The sequence below is a fragment of the Leuciscus leuciscus genome, assembly GCF_965113295.1.
Source record: "Leuciscus leuciscus genome assembly, chromosome: 23".
In the NCBI taxonomy this organism is placed as follows: Eukaryota; Metazoa; Chordata; class Actinopteri; order Cypriniformes; family Leuciscidae; genus Leuciscus; species Leuciscus leuciscus.
The window spans coordinates 22,739,003-22,759,560 of record NC_138747.1 but is presented as its reverse complement, the minus strand read 5'-3'; the positions used below and the strand labels follow the sequence as shown (position 1 = coordinate 22,759,560).

General features: G+C 36.8%; 2 long non-coding RNA genes and 1 pseudogene across 3 annotated transcripts; 2 read left to right on the top strand and 1 right to left on the bottom strand.

The window, feature by feature from the left end:
* Positions 1 to 4,858: 4,858 nt before the first annotated feature.
* On the bottom strand, positions 4,859 to 5,338 carry LOC309488412. The gene is made up of 3 exons (XR_014202124.1): positions 5,274 to 5,338; positions 5,121 to 5,151; positions 4,859 to 5,020 (listed from the first exon to the last, which is right to left on the bottom strand). It is a non-coding gene; the product is annotated as an uncharacterized lncRNA (long non-coding RNA).
* A 7,414-nt stretch (positions 5,339 to 12,752) lies between these two features.
* Positions 12,753 to 14,033, top strand: LOC309487615 (baculoviral IAP repeat-containing protein 2-like; annotated as a pseudogene). Its single transcript has one exon. The product of its transcript is annotated as a baculoviral IAP repeat-containing protein 2-like (transcript).
* Positions 14,034 to 17,005: 2,972 nt separating this feature from the next.
* LOC309488547 lies at positions 17,006 to 20,017 on the top strand. Its single transcript, XR_014202168.1, has 2 exons — positions 17,006 to 17,124; positions 19,606 to 20,017. It is a non-coding gene; the product is annotated as an uncharacterized lncRNA (long non-coding RNA).
* The last annotated feature ends 541 nt before the right edge of the window (positions 20,018 to 20,558 follow it).

Sequence of the window (20,558 nt, the reverse complement as noted above, 5' to 3'; positions counted from 1 at the left end):
ACATAGTTTAAGTCAAGTCACCTTTTATTTATATAGTGCTTTATTTACACTACAGATTGCTTCAAAGCAGCTTTACAGTGATAACAGGAAAAGTATTCAATGATGCAAACCGTTCATTTCGGCTGTACAGCAATTAAGAAAGAAAATAGTGCCATTGTTCAACTGAAGTCAGTTCAGTGTTGATTCAGTTTCATTGTAAAGACAAATTATTAAATTAGTTAATTTCATCAATATGGCTGTTGGCAAGAAAAAGTGATCTCGTCGTCTCTGCTGAGGATCTGTGCCGATGGCTGTCTGTCGACAAGGCCTTCACAGTGGATTGTTTAGTTGACAGGATCTCTGCTTACATTCAGGGATGCGTTGTGGTCGTGTCTAGGTGAAGGTCCACCATCTGATCTGGATACGGACCAGAAACGGCTGACAATGGTAACCTCGGGTGTTAGTGTAATGTTTTTGTATTTGTTGTTGTTGTTTTTTAACAATGGAACAAGTACATCGGGTGTTATAGGAAGTGTCCCCAGTTCCGGCTGACCTAATTTATGCAGCCTAATAATCATTTAACGTATGTGAATCATAGAAATGTGATGTGTTGTGTATGCCAGGTTAAAGAGATGTGTTTTTAGTCTAGATGTAAACTGACGAGTGTGTCTGCTTTCCAAAAAAGGCTTGTATTTTGCAGTTGATTTTGATATTCTAGGTACAGTTGTAATCGAAATGATTCAGCCCCCATTGCAAATCAGGTTTATTGGCAAAATTTACAGGCTTTCAGATGTTTCAGCTGACCATGTCAAGTCACCTTTATTTAAATAGCTCTTTATACAATACAGATTGTGTCAAAGCAGATTTAAAGTAATGATCAATGATGCAAACAAAATTCAATTCAGCTGTAAAGCAGCTCTAAAAATAAGACAATAGTGTCATTGTTCAAGTCAGTTCAGCGTTGATTCATCAATTATGAAATGAGTTAATTTAATCAATAAAGCAGCTCTGGAGAAAACAATGTAATCATCCAGCTCAGTTAAGTTTTCATCCAATAATGTCAGTGCATTCAATTCAATAATATTGCCGAATATTAAGTGTCCCACAAAAAAAGCAAGCCAAAAGGTGACAGTGGCAAGGAACCCAAACTCCATCAGTGACAGAAATGGAAAAAATGTGTTCTTCGAGAACCAAAATGCTGACCACAACATTCTTTTAAATGGACTAGAAAATTATGTTGGCATTAGTGGAATTGCATTAGCATGGTTTAAATCATACTTATCTGACCGTTATCAGTAGTAGTAATTATGATACACCACCTGTCAAAAAATGATTGATTGACAGGTGCCAAGCCCCTTCCGGTGTCCTGCCCCTTCCGGTGACAGGTGTCCCGCCCCTTTTGGCATAGGATCAAAGGGATCAAAGGGCTTTTGACAGCTAGTTTTGACTTTTGATTGACAGGTTGACAGCTTTTGATCATGTTTTGACAGCTAGTTTTGACTTTTGATTAACAGGTTGACAGCTTTTGATCATGTTTTGACAGCTAGTTTTGACTTTTGATGTCTTTTGAAGGCTTTTGAAGCCTTTTGAAGCCTTTTGATATTGACAGAAAGTGTTATAACAATATGTCATGGTATCTGACAGCTAGTTTGATGCCTTTTGAACATGACAGTTAGTGTTTTTTGAAGCCTTTTGATCGTTTGAAGACACTGTGATTAAATAATACGTCATGGCTATATGACAGCTAGTTTTAATTGTTTGAAGCCTAGCTTTGAACATGACATTGTGTGTTTTTGAAATATTCCTGAGCGTATCCGGGCTGTACTGTGAAACTGATAAGGGGAAAACTGTGGAAGTTTATCTCACACACAAATGTTGAGAAACCATTCAGTTCTTTTAAAACACTATAAATTATTATAAATAAATAATTTAAAATAAAGATCTTACTAAAACCTTAGTAAATAAAGATCTTAAAAAAATAAAATGGAGTCATAAAAAATTGCAATCAGTTAAATGTTTATAGAGTTAAAAAAACAAACAAAAAAACATACAGGTTATGAAACAATCAGTTAAATGTTTAGAGAGTTGAAGAAAAAACATAGCTTATGAAACAACGCAATAAATGAAACGGGTTCACGAAAATAAAAAAATAAAAAATCATCTCACATGTTTAGATAACTAAAGCGCCTCTCCAGCACAGCCCCGGCCTGAGTGGTGCGTGCGCCCTCCGCATTCTGACATCCCCCTCCTTCTGCTCCTCCACATTCCAGAGCACAGTGATAGTGAGAAACAGAGATTTTATTAAATAATGTATATTTCACACAAATAATATAATATACAATAATATAAAATAGCATCTTACTGAAACCAATTCTTTCAGTTTTAGATAAACAAAAGAATAAAAAATCATCTTACATAAAACATTCTGTTCTTTAAAAGAATATAAAGGATTATAAATAAATAATATAAAATAAAGATCTTACTAAAACCTCACACAAAAAGTTGAAATAAATGTAGAACTATCCAGTTTAAATAAAATGGATTCACAAAAAAATTGCAATGAGTTAAATGTTTATAGAGTTGAAGAAAAAAACTAAACAAAAAAAAACATAGGCCTACATGTTATGAAACAATCAGTTAAATGTTTAGAGAGTTGAAGAAAAAACATACAGCTCATGAAACAACGCAATGTATGAAACGGGTTCACGAAAATAAAAAATTATCTTACATGTTTAGAAATCAGGGCCCTTTGGCCTCTCTTTACACCAGCGTTTGACCTGCGGGGCTTTCAAAAAGCACCAGCCAAAGGGTGTGTGTGTGTGTGTGTGTGTGTGTGTGTGTGTGTGTGTGTGTGTGTGTGTGTGTGTGTGTGTGTGTGTCTGTGAGAGAGTCACACAAATTCAGTGATCAGGATATCAGGTGCTGAGTTTATGAGAAGTATAATCTTAAAAGTTTAAATGATATCTTTTAAAAATAAAAGATTGTTTAAATGAAATATTTAAAGTTTGAATACATACACATCTTCTATTTATCTTTTAGAAGATTACTGTAATGATTTTGTTTAAATTGAACCTAAGGTATAATTGTTATTAAACAATGTCTGTTCAAAAACTTTAGATTGTTGAAAAACTGTACTTAGTCGTCTTAAATCTCATTTATATGAAAAGATTCAATCATAATTTTTTGTCCGTGTGGAGTTTCAATTTTGATGGCTTTCCATAGCCATGATGATTTTTGTACCGTAACTGCATATTCGATCATGTACACCTAAACACGACCATCACAGAAAACTATAAAATAAATAAATCATTTAATATCATTTCTAAGCTGTATTGCACGCGCGCACACACGGTTCTAAAAAATTAACTAATCTCTATGTGCATCATGTCACAGCGTATGTAATGTTAGTCTGCTAACGCCTTTCCAGAGCCAAAGTTTTGTTCGTACTAAATTTATTTCAAAGCATGATCGTAAAAGTTTAAATATGATCTTTTAAAATTAAAAGACTGTTTAAATAAAATGTTTAAAGTTTGAATACATACGCATCTTCTATTTACCTTTTAGAAGATTACTGTGACCTAAAGTATTATTTTTACTAAACAATGTCTGTTCAAAAACTTTAGATGGTTGAAAAACTGTACTTAGTCGTCTTAAATCTCATTTATATGAAAAGATTCAATCAGCATTTTTTTTTGTCCATGCTGGGGTTTCATTTTTTATGGTGGGGGCTTTTCTTAGCCATAATGATTTTTGTACCGTAACTGCATATTCTATCCCGTACACCTAAACACGACCATCACAGAAACCTACATTTGTACATTTTCAAAAATTAAATAAATAAATAATTAAATAAAATGTAAACAAAGTTTTAGCTAAATAAATATATAAATAAAAACACCTTATATTTTTAGAGAGTCACAAAAGTCATCTCACACCTGTGAAATGTTCAATAATTCCTTAAGTTGTATCTGAGAAAATGACCACATCTTCAGAGAGAGAGAGCAACAATAAAAACATTTAGAAACTGTGAACCATCAGGCTGTCTTATTGATAGGCTGCTTATAAGGTCCTTTCCAGAGCCAAAGTTTTGTTCGTACTAAATTTATTTCAAAGCATGATCGTAAAAGTTTAAATATGATCTTTTAAAAATAAAAGGTTGTTTTAGTTTGAAGTTTAAAGTTCTTAACTTTCTTTCTTAAAAAAAATCTTTAAAGTTTGAATACATTCATATCTTCTATTTATCTTTTAGAAGATTACTGTAATGATTTTGTTTAACGGTGACCCTAAAGTATAATTGTTATAATGTGAGACAATGTCTGTTCAAAAACTTTCGATGGTTGAAAAACTGAAACTGAAAAACTCGGGGAGATAATGTCACAGTAAATCTAGTCTGCGTTCCAGAGCATACTACATCCAGAGTTTATACTAAATTCATTTAAAAGCATAACCTTAAAAGTTTAAATTAGATATTTTAAAAATGAAAGATTATTTTAGTTTGAAGTTTAAAGTTCTTAACTTTCTTTCTCGAAAAAATCTTTAAAGTTTTATTAAAATCATATCTTCTATTCATCTTCTTAGAAGACTTATGTAATGATTTTGTCAAACGGTGACCTAAATTATAATTGTTACTAAACAGCGTCTGTTCAAAAACTTTAGATGGTTGAAAAACTGTACTTAGTCGTCTTAGATCTTATTTATAAAAAAAAAATGTTGTCCATACAACATGTTGTCAAAGTCTGTCACAATGTTTTGTTGTTTTTAAGACATCTGAGGACTCTACATTGCTCTTACTTAGACTAAGTTGTATCATTTGGAAAATCACCACACAATTATATTTTCATCTGTAGGTGGCTGAAGGATTTCCTTGTAGTTTATGAGTCTCTGAGCTGATGTGTTTAAATTATGTGTCGATCTGCCAGATCTCATGTCCTCTATTAATGGGGTCAGTCTCATCATTGATGATAAACAGTTCAGTGTAGATCTTGTTTAGAGAGACCGACTGTGGTGCACTTCCCTCCAAAGTCCTCTCATTCCTTACATTCTGAAGAATTTCTAAAAATCAGGACAAAGTTGGATAGTCATATTATTAACAGGAGCATCACGCTTATGAATGCACAGTGTTCTACAACAAGAGATCTTACCATGTTCGTTTACCGAGGTAGAGTGAGACACCTGAAAAAAAAAAAAAATACTCGTACATAAATATCTATATCTATATATATATCTATATATATATAACATACACAAATCATTTCTTAACTAAGCAACTGTTTCTTAAATTATCAGACACTCACCACACTGATGTTAACTTCACCATATATTGTCTTGTCTACTATGATTGGAGCAAATATTGACCCACCATTCCTCTGGTCAGTTGTTAAGTTAAGCTGTCCGAATGATGTAAAATTATTATTATGCTCTCGTTGTGGAAGGTTGTTAGGCTGTTGATTTGTCATGTTTCCAGAATGTGCACCATCTGTTAAAAAAATAACAATTAAATACACAACCAAAACCATGTAAAGCTTATTGAAGATTGAGAAACATATTGACTACTAACAAAGTAAATTATAAATCTTTTCCTACATTTGATATTATTTTTTCTGATTTTTTTCACAATGGACTTGATCCTTTTTAATGCTGTTTTCTCTCCATATTTATTCTGTAGTTCCTCTACTGTGTCTTCCAACCTCCCTGTTGTTCTTCTCCAGCTGTGTTAACCAAAGACAAACAATTAGAAGAATAAAGTTTGTCATTAGTTGTTAGGGTCACCTGCAGACACATTCATACACCTGTTCACCTGTTTTCATTTAGCATACACCAGAGTTCAAACATTCACTTTTTCAAAGGCCAGATTAGCTCATAAATATGGCAACCAAAGCCACATGGACAGTGAACATCCACAGCAGGTTAAAACAATAGTCTATGTTAGGACAATAACAATAATAGTCTATGTTAGGACAATAGTATGTTCACAGGAGCCGCTGAGAGCGAGTTCCTGCTGACAACGGTCATAAAGTGTGAGATAAGGTGCAAGTAGCTAAACTAAACATTTCATATTTGACAGAAAAGTTTTGAGAAATGTTAAACAACGACAAAAATAATCAAGGCAAACTAATCAACTTTTTTCTAATTTCACCATTTTGAACTTAAAATAGGCCTATATAATACATGTGATTTAATGTGAGAGGAGAAGAAACAAATAACAGCCTTTTTCATCATATTAGGCATAAGATTAATAATGAATGTGTACATATTGTGAATTAATTTAATAAACATTTACCTAACATCCATAGCCTTCAGTAAATTAAGGCTAGACAAGAACAACAAAGTTCCTTTTTAACTCTGCCCCCTGCTCTAGTTAGAACTTTGGAGCGCTTAAAATTGTGGGGCTCAAAAATAAGTGTCATTTGGAACTCTTTTATAGTTATTTTTATCAAAAAATATGTTGATAATGATTAAAAACTTTAGTGCCCTTCGAAGGCACCATTTTAGATAGTTTGGCATGCATGGGATTGTGTGTCCATATACTAGTGAGAGTGAGCGTCTGGTGCTCAGAAATACATTCTACAATGATATAAAATATATCTTCATTAAATGCCTATTTTGTCTATTCTACTAATGTCTATTCTTTAATCCACACATAAATCGTAAGTGCATAATATCACCTGCTCAAGTACTTCTTGATGAGTTTCTTCTGTATTAAACAGCGGATCTTACATTTACATTTACATTTATTCATTTAGCTGACGCTTTTATTCAAAGCGACTTACAATTGCTATATATGTCAGAGGTCACACACCTCTGGAGCAACTAGGGGTTAAGTGTCTTGCTCAGGGACACATTGGTGTCTCACAGTGGATTCGAACCCGGGTCTCTCACACCAAAGGCATGTGTCTTATCCATTGCGCCACCACCACCACCACCACCACCACCACCCCCACCCCTACCCCTACCCCTCTTCTCAGTCAGATCGTCACAAGATCTCAGGAATCCTCTCACACTGCTCGTGTTCACGCGCTCCATCGCTGCACTTGTGTGTGTGTGTGTGTGTGTGACTCCAACGATTCAAACTTCCATAAAGCGCGCCAAAACAGCAGCGCGGAGATGTGACGTCACGTGTCGAGCGGGCGTTCGTAAAAAGCACTTTCGATTCACTTAAAAAAAAAAAAGTACATTACCTTCCGTCTTCAGCATCTGATGATTCCCGATATTATAGTTACTTTATTCCTTTATGACTCTGTTTTTCGGTTCAGCATTTAATATCAAATTAGAGGTTATGGTTTTATTGTTTTACACTTCTCAAGCGATTTCTGTTTGCTTTAAACAAGCGACTTTTTATTTTTAGATTTGATAGAGTATTTTATATTTTGGAGGCTTTTTTGTTAAAGACCCTATCCTTAAAGGTACGCTGTGTAGGAATTTCTCCCATCTAGCGGTGAAATTCTATTTTGCATTTAAACGAATAGTGCTCTCTAGCGCCTCACTTTTTCAAATGCGTGTTGCAACTGCAGTAGCCGTTATGTGCCAAGAAGCTATGACAACATGTCTTCCAATAGCACTTCATCGAGTTTAATTGTACATGTTCTACTGTTATGCTGCCTATATAATGATATAATGATATAATGATTTACACAACCAAGCAATGAAAAAAGCTTGTAATTTAGACCGTAACTTTGACTTACCTGTCGAGAAGAAAGCAGGCAACTTCAGCGTCCCTTTCAAAGTAAATGGTAAATGGACTGCATTTATATAGCGCTTTCACAGACCTATGGCCACCAAAGTGCTTTACATAGCCTCACATTCACCCATTCACACACCGACGGCGGTGTCAGCCATGCAAGGCGCCATCCAGCAAAGTCTTTCTCCTTCATTAGCTCTTTCCACCTGTGAAAAGCTATCCCGATATTTACCCTCGTTTTGAATTCGCCGGTCACGTTTCCTTTTAAATACATTTTTTGCTTTTTGGCGACGAGGATTTCTTCTCCTGTGGCTCTGCATAACTATGATCCTGCATTATATTGTACCGTGCAGTGCAGCCTTTCAAATGTGCCGGGGCAGTATCAACGCCTCCCATAATGTCTAGCGGTTAGGATTCCTGGTTTTCACCCAGGCTGCCCGGGTTCGACTCCCGTTATGGGAAGGCAATTTTTTTTTATATTGCCAACAAAATTCAAGTTATTCAAGTTCATCAATAATCATTTTTAGTTATTCATAGTCTTAGAGGCCTACACGAACTGCATAAACAAGCAGAAAATATGTAAAAACTCATAAATGCTGTTTCAGTACTGAATCATTTTCAAAAATACAATTATACTAAATTCAGAAAATTTCACTATGGAATATTTTACTTTATCTATCATAGTTTCAATTTAGTATGTCATCATTTAAACGTTTAATCTCATAATTATGACGCATAGTCATCATTTTAATTTCAACTTTTTAAGTCATAATTTCGACTTTTTGTCATAATTATTACTTAATTCAGAATTACAATCTTTGTCAATTACGCCTTTTTAATGTAATACTTAAAACGTTTTTAAGTCATCATTTGGTAGCACTATTTTGATGGTCCTTTTGAACGTGCTGTTGACTATAGTAGTGTTGCACCTGCATGCCCACTAACTCGCTTGTGAGAGTGTGTAAAGTAAACTCTCATTAGTGTTAATAGAGTATTAGTGGACTGGTAGGGTTAGGGTTAGAATAAGTTGAGATATAGTTGAGTTACTTATAGTCAGTAGAATATCTGTTGGGGAGCATCACAATAAAGAGTAAGCAGATATTAAGCACAGTCTATTTTTTCAGATGTTTAAATGAGAAAATACAATTTTTTCAACCGAGTGAATCTACACATGAGAGACCTTCAGAAGTCATAACTTCAGGGGTCAACGGTTTAGGTCAGTTGGCGAAAACACTGCGTGTGTAAAAATCAAATACTGTATTACACTTTCCAAAGGATAATCTAGCTTTAAAGTTAGAATAAAAAGTAAAAACCAGACATATCTTCATACCTGTTGTGTTCTGACACAAGGCCATTAACTTGTTCTTTTTGTTTTATAAATGTATTTCTACAAATATCAACCTGATAAACATGGACTGAATACACGATTTAACAAGATAATCATGCTACCAAATACGTCTGACACAACATTTTTAAGAAAAAACAGTGTTTTAAAATACAACTAAACCATGATAACAGATGATTTTTTGACAGTCCTACAGTTTTTGACAGTCCTACATATTGATTACTTAGTTTCAGGCATAGTGCAGTGTTCGAGAAATCTAATATTGGCGTAATCTTTGCGGGGTCTCACTCACAACGCACAACTTTGTGTTGGGCATACCTTTACTAAAATAAAATATTATGGAAGTCATTTTCAAACTGTAATTATTCCATATTTTATTAATTAATATTATGGCTTCATGTTGATTTTAAGTTTTTTATTTGTTTGTTATTAACTAATACCTTCATCTTTTAACTAACATCCAGCACAAAATTAAAGAGATGTATGAGCTAAGGATGTTCTCTGACCCCAAATAAACTGATAGTGCAATGTTCACAATCTACAATATACAGTTAGATATTCTCCTACATAGTATGTGTGTAAATAATTGTGCTTAAATCTTTGGGTGTATTTTTACACACCATAGTGATGCAAAGTTCCACACCCTATGGACTAACTTTAAAACATCATCTTATTCTTTATCTTTAAGATTCAAAAGACCAAATCCCTAAGAAAAGAGGATTGAAAAGCTCCGTTTATAATAAAAAGTATCCAAATGATGGTTTTGTTACTCCGCTAGATTTAGTCATCTTGTTCAGACGACACTGTTTCACATTTTGTATGTTGGACTGTGTGTGTGTGTGTGTGTGTGTGTGTGTGTGTGTGTGTGTGTGTGTGTGTGTGTGTGTGTGTGTGTGTGTGTGTGTGTGTGTGTGTGTGTGTGTGTGTGTGTGTGTGTGTGTTTTAGGTGAAGACGTTTCTTTGAGAGCCGTCAACATTCAGTGTTTATATAAATAAATGACCATTAAGAATTTAAGTGAAATTTTAAGCAGAAACTTTCCCTCTATCTACGAATCACACAAAGTGCATGCTGAGTATTACACTTCAAACTCGTCTAACTATTACACTTATTTTGTTATTATTACACTGTTATTTTGTGTGTCTGTGTCACTAAACAACAGTTAAGCTAATGAATCACAGTTGATACGTGGTATTTTTACGCGAAAGGAGGGTTGATTCATTTTTTATTCTGTCCAAACCCGAGTTTTAGGCCCGATCCAGAAAACAGACGTTGTGTTTTATGTCTTAATAATTGTTCTTCTTTTTATGATCTTCTTTTTATTCGGCATAATGCTGAATGTTTTAACATATCGTAAATTCAATGGTTAGAAAAATCATCTAACTATTATATCTAACAATCAACAGTTATATGTGAAACAAGCTCAGTCGCATTAGAGTCGGATTCTTGTTTATATTGAACATTGTAATTGAACCGCATGTTTAACAGCGCTATTGTTCTCGGCCTCATCAAAGTTTTCACCGGAGCATATCGACTCTGAAACAAGACCAAATATTAGCACGTAACATTTTGGACACCTTTGATTTTGTTTGCATTTCTTCTGAAACACCCTGTTTTGAAATTGTTTAACAATTTTTAACATCACTAGCGTAACACTTATCGTATTGCCGGGTGTGATTGTAATGTTTTGTATGGCGTTCTCTTTACACTTTCCCTGTGTATCTGTTTCTGTTTCCTACAGTTAGCTGTAATGTTAGTGAACTCTAGGTCTTCTCTTTGTTCATATACGACAGTATTCACATGAATTGGTTCGATTTGATAAAATGATGGTTTAAACCATCATCTTCACGTGACACAATATATTATTATACCGACCTAGTTTTTAAATAGCGCTAAAATGTATATTTTAACCCTTTATGCGGATATAGAATACCACACAAGGTTCTCTGTTCTCTGATTCTATGTTTTTAAAAATACCGCGAAACAAAGACAAGGACGCATCTTTCTATAAGCGACCAACAAAACACATGTAGGTGTACAATGATTTATCAGAAAATTACTTTTGTTTGAAGAAAAACTAACATCAGCTGGTGCTTGATAACTATTGAAGTTATTAAACACCCCTGAATTCAGTAATGATGCGTTTAATGCGATATCACGTTTTAATTTTAACTCAAAACGCTAAAGGTCTATGAACTTTAACATCTTCATAGTTGGTCAAATTAACTAAAAGCATGCGCAAAATGATTCTTAAAGCACATTAACTTAAAGCATGTGCATCCTAACTACTTTCTAAATGTTTGTTACAGAACTTATGGTGAACAATTCACCCATGCATATGTTTTGAAAGTTTTTTTAATTTTCAGATTTAAAAAAATAAAATTTTGTAACTGGATTGAGTGAAAATAATAAACTTCTCTCTGGTGGCATGTAGGACTTGTTGTTTATGCAGGAACTAGTTTTTGTATGGCTTTCCTGATGACGACACCCGTACATCCTACGCAACAGGGTGGGCGGATCCCAATCGCCGTCCTGATAAATATTTCAGGACATCGCATGCTCTAGCTCTACTCTAGCTCTACTAGCCGCGGACTGCTGTGCTACTGCATCATCTCATTGATCAAAAGTTGAAGGACTGTCAAAGCCCGCTTCAACATTTGCCTAAACCTGACGCAAACTACGCTTCTACGACTCACGCTCCTGACCCAAAAACACAAACTTCCGCGCATTAACGCACAAACCCTGGACGATTGTGCCACAAGGACTCACTCAGGAGATTCCAGGAAGATTCCAGGAACGAAAAGCATCTTTCATCATCGAATAGTGGACTATTCGAAAAGTTGGAAAAAATGGCGATGCAAAAACGGATGGAGAACGACTCCGCATTGAGTTCTGGCGATGTGGGGCACAAGTATCATCCGGCGTGTGAGTGCGCCACGGGCAAAGAGTGTCCTTTAAGAGCTACGCTAGACTCTATGTTTAAAGATCATTTTAGAGGTCAGATGGTTGGCTTGATGCAGGATACCAAACGTGTGACAAATCTCAAAAATGAAATGGATGTTGTAAGAGGCTTGACAAAGTCCTGGCCTGATGTAACGCCCATGTTTTTTAACGGCAAAGAGCCGAACGGCGTAATCCTCAGAAAACTTCTGAATGTGTTGTGTGCATGTTCTGACGAATTCGATATCACCGAGATACTCGCTATATGGACTTTTGTAACGGATCTCTGCGTGTCACTGGTGTCAAAAAATGCAAAAACTGACGTTGGTGAAATAGTTGCAAGTCTGGTCAACTATACCCTAGAGCAAAACATGATAGCCTGCAGAGATTTTCTATTCTGGTTAGATCATCTGTAAATGTCATTATTGTTTTACTTTATGTACTATCATTTTCTTCACTACTTCAATGTATACTTGAAAGTATAATGTTGAAATAAAATTTTCTGAATGAAAAAATTTCTGAGCTCATAAGAATAGTATTATAACACTACATGATAATAATACTACATGATTTAAAAAGATTCAATATTTCAATATTTGTTTTCTGCATTTTAATTACTGTATTCCTGAGGTGGCAACCATTTCCAAGATGTGAATACCTGAAATTGTGTGGTGATTTTTCAATTTTTGAAATTGTGGTGTTGAACAAAATTTTATTTTGTTCTTAGCATCGGTTCCTGCATCATAGAGGGTATTTAATAAGTTTAATAAGATTATGTGTTCTGTCATGGACGACTAGACACTAGTCATGGGATGTCCAGCAGAGAGAAGGGCTTGAGTGGACACGCCCTGTGGTCACATTTTTACCCGCTACCGCAAACCTCCTGTCGTCCTCTCACTCTGCCTTTTCCCCCGCTTCACAACGTGGCCATCCTACAGCTTTCTACCCCTGCGACAGCCGTAACATCGACCACCACGGTATCCGTTTCAGGCCAAATGGAGGAGCAGGTGGGTTACTTAAACACGGCATTCAGCAACCTGGCCCTTTCCAGTCCTATTTCCTCCCGTGGAGTTGAGGATATGTCTCACCAGCGACCTCTGGTTTGTCACAATCCTGGCATGCGTCGGGAACAGGAACGCCTTGACACCTTTCAGAATTGGACTCTTGCTACAGTAACTCCAGCCGAGCTTGCCAAAAGTGGTTTCTACTACCTTGGTCAGGGTGACAGAGTGGCTTGCTTCAGTTGTGGAGGCCAGCTTAGCAACTGGGAACTGGGAGATCGTGCAGTATCAGAGCACCAGAGGCATTACCCCAACTGCCGCTTTGTTCGAGGTGACCGTGCAGATAATGTACCTTTATCTGGTGGCGGCCTTTCCAATGGATCTAACTCGGCAATGCAACAGTGTGAAGAAAGGTTGCTCACATTTGTCAACTGGCCCTCAAGAATAACTGTTCGACCAGACCGATTGGCTAAGGCTGGTTTTTACTATGTTGGTCGTAATGATGACGTGAAGTGCTTTTGTTGTGATGGTGGACTCAGATGTTGGGAGTCTGGTGATGATCCATGGGTAGAACATGCAAAGTGGTTTCCAAGATGTGAATACCTGTTGCAAAAAAAGGGCCAAGAGTTTGTTCATCAGATTCAAGCAAGATTTCCTTTTGTGTTTGAACAGCTATTGACTAATGGAGACAGCAACTCAAGAGAATTTGTTGATCCACCTGTTGTACACCTGGGTCCTGGAGAAGATGCAGTGATGATGAACAATCCTGTGGTGAAGCAAACCGTTCAAAGCTAAATTCTCGCAAGTGGAGAAAATTACAAAACCGTTCAAGAGTTGGTGTCTGATTTACTACGTGCGGAAGATGAGAAGAGAGAGGAGGAGCGAGAAAGTAAGTTTCTTACTTTTCTTAAGAAAAATCATCTTGCCGTGTCACAGCGCCTAAAAAGTGTGCAGTGCTTAATGGACCATCTTCTAGAGGAGAACGTCATCTCACAGAAAGAGTATGACATTATTCGTAACTACACTACAGTCAAGCAGCAGACAGGGCATCTCACTAGCCGCGTTTCCACTGTCGGGCCAGGGCCGGGCTAGGGCTAACAGCGAGCCGAGCCGGGCCAGTGGCCTCGGGCCTCAAGCACCGGGCTTGCGTTTCCACTGCCGGGCCATTAGCCCTGCAGCGCTGCCCTAAACCCCGCCCTTAACACGCCTTCCTGGATCAAACGTCATACAACCTCACCCATTTCAGCGGGAATTATGATGTTCATTCAGGCAGGAAGTTAGAAAACTTAGATTTTAAGAAGATAGCATGTATTAACTCACCGTCCGCGGCTGCCATAGTGTCCCGACTTGTCTCTCCACTAACAGATGGACGGTGACCCAGCACACCGTCCATCAAGTCGAACCATGGAAAGTTCCTTCTCTGGGCACCGCTTTGTCCATTGTGCGTTTTAATCGCCTTGTACTGCGCCCACAACTTTTTTTTTTTTTTTCGAACTCGAAGCGTTGTTCGCTGAATGCTTAGCTTAGCAAGTTCAGCAACCTCGTTTCTGCACAGAGGAAGCTCCCGAAAAAAAAGTTGCTTTATTTTATGATAGTCCGGTATAAAGAGACGAGACGTAGGCTACTGACAGATAAAATAAAAACATGACTGTGATAGCCTTTATGATTGGTCGGATTTCTTCAAGCGTATGTTTTTTTACTATGCGTATCTTCAAGCGTTTACTATGTTTACTATGGTAACGGTTAGCGCGCATAGTCTTTTGCATCACAAACACAAGGCATTCAAACATGAACGCGAGTTAAATTATTTTAAAAGTCTTTAATGCTGACAGAATTATCCGGCGCTGCCGTCTCTCGACTCAGGTAAACTCCGCCTCTGTTCGTAACCACTCCTCTAGCCCGAGCTGGCCCGCTCTGGCCCAAGGTATTCGACGGGCCAGAAATCCTGGCCGTTGGCCCCGAGTAAGCCCCGATCAAGCCCCGGAAGTGACAGTGGAAACGCGACTGGCCCTGGCACGCACTAGCACGGCCCGGCCCTGGCCCGACAGTGGAAACGCGGCTATTGAGTTAGTCCTGTCGAAAGGAAATGCAGCAGCAGAGGTCTTCCGCAACTGGATCAAGAAGAATGATGTCTGCCTGCTGAGAGAACTGATGGCCCAGACAAATGAAGCTGCATCACCGAGTCAAGATCTTTCAGACTTGCCTATGGAGGAACAGTTAAGAAGACTTCAAGAGGAGCGCACATGCAAAGTTTGCATGGGTAAGGAAGTGAACATTGTCTTCATCCCCTGTGGTCACCTAGTTGTGTGCAAAGAATGTGCGCCTTCTCTACGCAAGTGCCCCATATGTAGAGGCTTGGTCAAAGGCGCTGTCCGTACTTTCCTATCATAAAGTTTAGATATTCATCATCCAAGTAACAAACAGTTTTTGGATTTGCAAATTTACATTTAACTTGATGAATAAAAACAATGTAACCAAAAAAATAAAATAAAAAATGATACAACTTAGTCTAAGTAAGAGCAATGTAGAGTCCTCGGATGTCTTAAAAACAACAAAACATTGTGACAGACTTTGACAACATGTTGTATGGACACATTTTTTTTTTATAAATAAGATCTAAGACGACTAAGTACAGGTTTTCAACAATCTAAAGTTTTTGAACAGACGCTGTTTAGTAACAATTATAATTTAGGTCACCGTTAGACAAAATCATTACATAAGTCTTCTAAGAAGATGAATAGAAGATATGATTTTAATAAAACTTTAAAGATTTTTTCGAGAAAGAAAGTTAAGAACTTTAAACTTCAAACTAAAACAACCTTTTATTTTTAAAAGATCATATTTAAACTTTTACGATCATGCTTTGAAATAAATTTAGTACGAACAAAACTTTGGCTCTGGAAAGGCGTTAGCAGACTAACATTACATACGCTGTGACATGATGCACATAGAGATTAGTTAATTTTTTAGAACCGTGTGTGTGCGCGCGTGCAATACAGCTTAGAAATGATATTAAATGATTTATTTATTTTATAGTTTTCTGTGATGGTCGTGTTTAGGTGTACATGATCGAATATGCAGTTACGGTACAAAAATCATCATGGCTATGGAAAGCCATCAAAATTGAAACTCCACACGGACAAAAAAATATGATTGAATCTTTTCATATAAATGAGATTTAAGACGACTAAGTACAGTTTTTCAACAATCTAAAGTTTTTGAACAGACATTGTTTAATAACAATTATACCTTAGGTTCAATTTAAACAAAATCATTACAGTAATCTTCTAAAAGATAAATAGAAGATGTGTATGTATTCAAACTTTAAATATTTCATTTAAACAATCTTTTATTTTTAAAAGATATCATTTAAACTTTTAAGATTATACTTCTCATAAACTCAGCACCTGATATCCTGATCACTGAATTTGTGTGACTCTCTCACAGACACACACACACACACACACACACACACACACACACACACACACACACACACACACACACACAGACACACACACACACACACACACACACACACCCTTTGGCTGGTGCTTTTTGAAAGCCCCGCAGGTCAAACGCTGGTGTAAAGAGAGGCCAAAGGGCCCTGATTTCTAAACATGTAAGATAATTTTTTATTTTCGTGAACCCGTTTCATACATTGCGTTGTTTCATGAGCTGTATGTTTTTTCTTCAACTCTCTAAACATTTAACTGATTGTTTCATAACATGTAGGCCTATGTTTTTTTTTCTTTTTTTTTTTCTTCAACTCTATAAACATTTAACTCATTGCAATTTTTTTGTGAATCCATTTTATTTAAACTGGATAGTTCTACATTTATTTCAACTTTTTGTGTGAGGTTTTAGTAAGATCTTTATTTTATATTATTTATTTATAATCCTTTATATTCTTTTTAAGAACAGAATGTTTTATGTAAGATGATTTTTTATTTCTTTGTTTATCTAAAACTGAAAGAATTGGTTTCAGTAAGATGCTATTTTATATTATTGTATATTATATTATTTGTGTGAAATATACATTATTTAATAAAATCTCTGTTTCTCACTATCACTGTGCTCTGGAATGTGGAGGAGCAGAAGGAGGGGGATGTCAGAATGCGGAGGGCGCACGCACCACTCAGGCCGGGGCTGTGCTGGAGAGGCGCTTTAGTTATCTAAACATGTGAGATGATTTTTTATTTTTTTATTTTCGTGAACCCGTTTCATTTATTGCGTTGTTTCATAAGCTATATGTTTTTTCTTCAACTCTCTAAACATTTAACTGATTGTTTCATAACCTGTATGTTTTTTTGTTTGTTTTTTTTAACTCTATAAACATTTAACTGATTGCAATTTTTTATGACTCCATTTTATTTAAACTTTTTGAGTGAGGTTTTAGTAAGATCTTTATTTTAAATTATTTATTTATAATAATTTATATTGTTTTAAAAGAACTGAATGGTTTCTCAACATTTGTGTGTGAGATAAACTTCCACAGTTTTCCCCTTATCAGTTTCACAGTACAGCCCGGATACGCTCAGGAATATGTAGGGAGGATCGTGTGTGTGATACCAACTTCAAAAACACACAATGTCATGTTCAAAAGGCTTCAATAGGCTTCAAACAATTAAAACTAGCTGTCATTGACGTATTATTTAATCACAGTGTCTTCAAACGATCAAAAGGCTTCAAAAAACACTAACTGTCATGTTCAAAAGGCATCAAACTAGCTGTCAGATACCATGACATATTGTTATAACACTTTCTGTCAATATCAAAAGGCTTCAAAAGCCTTCAAAAGACTTCAAAAGACATCAAAAGTCAAAACTAGCTGTCAAAACATGATCAAAAGCTGTCAACCTGTTAATCAAAAGTCAAAACTAGCTGTCAAAACATGATCAAAAGCTGTCAACCTGTCAATCAAAAGTCAAAACTAGCTGTCAAAAGCCCTTTGATCCCATTGATCCTATGCCAAAAGGGGTGGGACACCTGTCACCGGAAAGGGCGGGACACCGGAAGGGGCGGGACATGTCACCGGAAGGGGCGGGACCTGTCACCGGAAGGGGCGTGGCGCCTGTCAATCAATAATTTTTTGACAGGTGGTGTATCATAATTACTACTATCAGTTTGTAGTAGTAAATGAAGAGATGTCTTATCGATCAAAAGTTCCGTATGGCGTACCACAACGCTCAGTACTAGGACTGTTGCGGTTCACTCTGTACATGCTACCCTTAGGAGATATCATTAGGAAGCATGTCATTAGTTTTCATTGTTATGCTGATGATACTCAGCTCTATATTTCTTCACTCCCTGACGAAATTGACCAATTCACAAAATTAACGGAATGCATAGCTGATATAAAAAACTTGATGACTAGTAATTTCCTACTACTTAATTCTGAAAAAAGAGAGATTCTAATTATTGGACAAAAAAATTCCTCACGTAATAATCTAGAATACTGCCTAACACTTGATGGCTGCTCTGTCAAGTCTTCGTCGTCGGTTAGGAACCTGGGTGTGCTCTTCGATACCAATCTTTCATTTGAAAGTCACGTGTCTCGTATCTGTAAAACCGCATTTTTCCATCTTAAAAAAAAAATCTAAATTACGACATATGCTCTCGATGACAAATGCGGAACAATTAGTTCATGCCTTCATGACATCAAGGCTAGATTATTGTAATGCTATTATGGGTGGTTGCCCTGCACGCTTAATAAACAAACTACAGCTGGTCCAAAATGCAGTAGCTAGAGTTCTTACTAGAACCAGGAAGTATGACCATATTAGCCCAGTTCTGTCAACACTGCATTGGCTCCCTATTAAACATCTGATACATTTTTTAATATTGCTGATTACTTACAAAGCACTAAATGGTTTAGCTCCCCAGTACTTAAGCGAGCTCTTAACGTATTATAGTCCTTCATGCCTATTGCGATCTCAAAATTCCGGCCAGTTGATAATACCTAGAATATCAAAATCGACTACTGGCGGTAGATCCTTTTCCTATTTAGCACCTAGTGCCTGGACACGACGACAACGCAGTCCTGGGGTCCGTTCTTCGTACGTGGCTTAATACATCCGTGATCAAATGACACATCCAAGATTATATCATCTTGCTAATCATGATCTGGCTAATTAGGTTCTTTGAACACATGTTGTTTATGGTTAGTAGTAACGCTGGATTGAGTTATCTGAGATAACTGCGTGTTCATGCGGTGGTTTAAAAGGGGATATGTATCGATAGTAGAAACATTGATCAGCAACACTGCTATTGGCTGCTCACCATGGCCAAAGACTGCGCCCAGTTTTTCTCCACAGCAGAGCAAGAGTTTATAACAGCAACCAAGAAAAAGGCTGAAAAAAAAAAACAGGGGGTGGTCCTGCACCCCCAAGTTATACGCAGGCAGAAGAGCTAGCCCTTGGGTTGAATGTGAATTGACATATTGTGAAGGGCATCCCTGGGGTCAGGTCTTGGGGTCATAATCCAAATGGCTGGTCCAGTCATATCATCTGTTAAATCTTGAGAAGTGATGAATTGCTTTGACTTGTGAAAGTGAACACTGCATGTAGTTAATGTAAAAATATTATGCCATTATGAGTTATTGATCACAATTTCCCCCAGTGTACTTCATTGTAATGACATTGTGTTTTCCTCTTTTGTGCAGTTATACATAATACAGCAACACTTTTACCTGTTCCTGGGTGCTTGCTGAAGCATGTGCAGTAAGTGGACTTTTTCTAACTTTTTACATCGAAAGGGAAGAAAGTGCAACACTTTGTAATGCCCATTTGTTTCTAGTGCACAGAACAGTGAAGAAACCCTCTCAGATGACTCTTTTGGAGAGTAAGTATCTGTAAGTCCATAAATAACTTTATTTATACTTGTGTACCTATTATTTCTGACTGCAATATGAGTTGCAGGAATCCACATCTACAGAAGAGTCAGCACAAAGAGGTGATACAGAGGTGGGCAGTGTTGTACTTTTCCTTTTTATTTTTGTTGCATGAGGCATGTGTTGACAGGTTGATGGGCTTTTCTTTACAAAGAATAATTGAAATAAAACTGAAGGAACTAAGCATATTTGTCTTGTCTTTTATTAAACAAAAAATAAAGGGTTTTTTATTTTTTCTAAAAAATTAGTTCCACAATTCTGTCCTGTGCAGCTCTGCCACTAGGTTGGTCCAAGTGCACTGGCTGGAGGTCATCATCAGGCTGCACCTCCACCACAGGGGTCCTCTCCTCTCTGATGGTGGCAATGTTGTGTAATATTGCACATGAAACAATAATGTCACAGGCCCTGTCAGGTGCAACCCTGAAATCTTCCCTTTAGTTGCCCAAAGGTCATTTCAATGCATGCCCTTGTCCTGGCTAGAGCTGCATTGTAACGGGTTTGTGGTCTGGGGTTTGGGTCAGGGAATGGGGTCATAAAATACTGCCTGCAGGCATAGCCCCTGTCTCCAAGCAGGATCCTGTCATAATCACCTGTATAATGGAAACATGCAGTTCTGTTAAAGGGGTGGTTGATTATGATTTGACTTTTCTAACTGTAGTTAGTGTGTAATGTTGCTGTTTGAGCACAACATCTGCAAAGTTACAACACTCAAAGTTCAAAGCAAA